Source organism: Otolemur garnettii, unplaced genomic scaffold (assembly GCF_000181295.1).
Source record: "Otolemur garnettii isolate 467f Iridium unplaced genomic scaffold, OtoGar3 scaffold00093, whole genome shotgun sequence".
NCBI lineage: Eukaryota > Metazoa > Chordata > Mammalia > Primates > Galagidae > Otolemur > Otolemur garnettii.
The window spans coordinates 6,268,868-6,272,559 of record NW_003852488.1 but is presented as its reverse complement, the minus strand read 5'-3'; positions in this window follow the sequence as shown (position 1 = coordinate 6,272,559).

Genomic DNA, 3,692 nt, shown 5'->3' with positions numbered 1-3,692 from the left:
GAGACTCTGTCTCTAAAATATACATATATGTGTGTGTGTGTTGATCTTATAGATTTTAGCTTTTGCTAATGAGAACTACAGCTAGAAATTTCAAATATGTTTATACATATATAAATATGAATTGTATTTAAAAGCTATGTTCTACCAGGCATGATGGCTCACACCTGCAATCCTAGCATTCTGGGAGGCCCAGGTGGGAGGATTCTTTGAGCTCAGCAATTGGAGACCAGCCTGAGCAAGAACAAGACCCTGTCTCTACTAAAAATAGGAAAATTAGCTGGATATTGCAATAGGTGCCTCAGCAGGAAGCTGAGGTAGGAGGATCACTTGAGCACAGGAATTAAAGATTGCTGTGTGCTAGGCTGATGCCATGGCACTCTAGCCTGGGGCAACAAAGTGAGACTCTCCAAATAAATAAAAGCTTTAGGGCTGCGTCTGTGGCTCAATGAGTAGGGCGCCAGCCCCATATACCAAGGGTGGCAGGTTTGAACCCAGCACGGGCCAAATTGCAACAAAAAAGTAGCCAGGCGTTGTGGTAGGCACCTGTAGTCCCAGCTACTCAGGAGGCTGAGGCAAGAGAATCACCTAAGCCCAGGAGTTAGAGGTTGCTCTGAGCTGTGAGACAGCGGAACTCTACCAAGGGTGATAAAGTGAGACACTGTCTCTAAAAATATATATATATATGTATGTATGTATGTATATATGTTGATCTTACAGATTTTAGCTTTTGCTGCAAATGTTTTTTCCACTTTATTTGTCTTGTACTTATTTATGGTGTTTCTTTTAAGCCACACAAATTTTTGGATGTATGTATTCAAACTTATCTTTTCTTCTATGATTGCTAAATAAAACCTATAGGTTCTTCTGTAGTACTTCTATGGTTTCTATTTCCCAATAATCACAAACGTATCATTATTACATATGTTATTTACTTCCTCCTAGAATTTTCTGTTCATTAAATTGTTCCTAAACATTATTTTACAAGGCACATATGTTATTGCCTTTTCCAGAATATATCACCTCATTCGACCTGATTGTAGTGAAGTATGTAGTTTTAGGATATGGTTAACTAATAGGTTCATTGATTTTTGAATTAAAAAAAAAAAAATGTTAACCACAAGTTGAGGTGACTTTAAAAATGAATAGTAAAATCTGACTTCTGATTTATATGATGTTATGTTGCTGTATATTTAACAATATCTTTAAAATGATACCCTAAAATATTTGATATATATGTACACTTAAGAGCATCTGCTTTGGCTGAATAATGCTGTTCATTTTTGTAACAAGAATTTTGTTGAAATTATGAATCTTTTTATATTAGCATTATATTTCAATCTTTGATAAAGCAACAGAATTTAATTATTTTAGTTGTTTTGAACTACTGTTTGAAATCAAGAGCCTCAATAATAAAAAAGAACAGATTAGGGCAGTGCCTGTGGCTCAAAGGAGTAAGGCACTGGCCCCATATGCTGGAGGTGGCGAGTTCAAACCTGGCCCTGGCCAAAAAAAAACTGCAAAAAAAAAAAAAAAGAACAAATTAGTTTATAAGCCAACCTTCAGTTTTTTCGGTAAATTATATTATACCTAAAGACTTAATACCATTTCAAATTTGCTTTCTTTGGTTATCTCCCTGTTGTTTTAGTATTAAGGATAATCAAGTATAGTTATCAAAATAATAGAATTGATGACATTTAGGTTTGTTGCGGAAGAAGGTGCTGGAATGGGGAGGTATTGCTTACTTCTCACATATACTTCTGGTTGTATTATAAATACGGAGAAATGTCTTTTATTAGTTCTCAAATCCTCCTCTGTTCTCAGAGTAGCCTGTCTCATTCCAACTCTAGTTCTTAATGTTATGTTCTCTTAAATAGTTTACAGGAAAGAGAAAAGAAAACTGTTAACCGAAAAGACCTTTTCTAAAGTTAAATGCTTCCTAAGGGAAATTCTAAACATGTGAGGAAGACAGCTTAATATAGTTTAGGAAGTATAGGAATATGTTAATCACTGAATCATCCTTTTCTATTCAAGAGTTAACAAAACATCATTTGTCTAGAATTTGTCTTGGATTATTAACTATTGACTCAAGTTCACGTTTTCTATTAGCCATTTAATCACTATGCCTCCTCCCTTGAAAAAGAGCATGTTTTATGAAGTTTATTTGGTTTTTATATTCATTCAATGTTGAGTCTTCCTTAAGGAAGTTGGCAGAAAAATTTACTAGAGAACATACTAGCATATATTAATATACTCAAAGGTAGAGGGTTTCTGATTGCTGTTTTTTATAATCATCTTTTCTCATTTGTATCATGTAAATGTGTTTTATGGCAATAAGACTGTCCAATGTTTTTGTTCCCTCTGCCACACATTAGAAAAATAAGAGTTGTCTTGGGTGGGCCACACATTAAATATACAAACACTAACAAAAGCTGAAAACTAATTAGGAAAAAAAGGTCCATGCATACTTTTCGAAATATCCAACACCACAGATAAGCAAAAAAAGTCCTCACAAAATCAGCATGTGGCCCATGGGCCACAGGTTAGAAACCTCTGGTTATTCTCTGAAGTGCCTGAAGTAGATTAATTTTTGCAGGCTATGGAGGTAAATACTGTAATAGAATCCTAGGAAAAGCTGTTGATGTTTGCAGCTTTTTTGTTAATCTCTTCAATTTTGATTTAATCAGTATTCTGAAATTTCCATTCCCCTGAAATTTTGGAAATGGTGGAATCTGCCACATTTCAGAGTTGTTATTCCATTTTGGGGGTTTGGGGTCTTCTGTGTGTTTTCTCTAGGTGCACTGTTTGAAATAGTTAGAAAAGTGAAAATAGTACTCCCAGTTCTGTCAGTAATTTTAGGCAAATCACTGAATGTCTCTGCTCCTGTTTTTTATCTGCCAAGTGGGGAAGGCAAAAATCTGTCCCTTCTGCTTTGGGAAATTCTGAAAGAGGAAAGTTAGGTTGCTAGAAAACTCTTTAAAAAGTTGAAACCATCATTTTCTGTTTGTAGGTTGTTAAAACCCTGATCAGCTTTTGTGTGTTTCACTTGTTAAGTCTTTTAAAGTTTATATTCATTGGTTCAGTCATCTGTACGAGGCATTATATAATGTTATAGATATGTAATTATTGTTTCTCAAGGAACAAAAAAATCACACTAGTTCCTTATCTCACTCTTTTCTTTCTGCATATTTACATATGTATCTGCGTCCATGTGTATCCTCTCCTGAAAGCACCCATTGCTGCAAAGCATAGAGTTCTGTATACTCACGTGCTCACACACAGAGGCATACTGCTTTAGGGTAGGCTGTTTTCTTTTCCCTACATGCCATTCTTGTTTAATTTTATAATAACATTTTCCACAAAATAATTAACTCCAATTTAATGAACTTTGGATTTTACTCTATTAATAGAAACAATATTGTATTTCTTTTTCTAAATGCTTAATACCCTTTTAAATGTTAGTTACGATAATGGGGGAAATTTGAAAGTTACAGCTCTTGATCAGTGGTAAATAATGTACCATTTTCTTTTTTTTTGTTTGTTTTTGTTTTTTGTTTTGTTTTGTTTTTTGAGACAGGAGCCTCAAGCTTGTCCCCCTGGGTAGAGTGCCATGGCATCTCAGCTCACAGCAGCCTCCAACTCCTGGGCTCAAGCGAGTCTTCTGCCTCTGCCTCCCAAGTAGCTGGGACCACAGG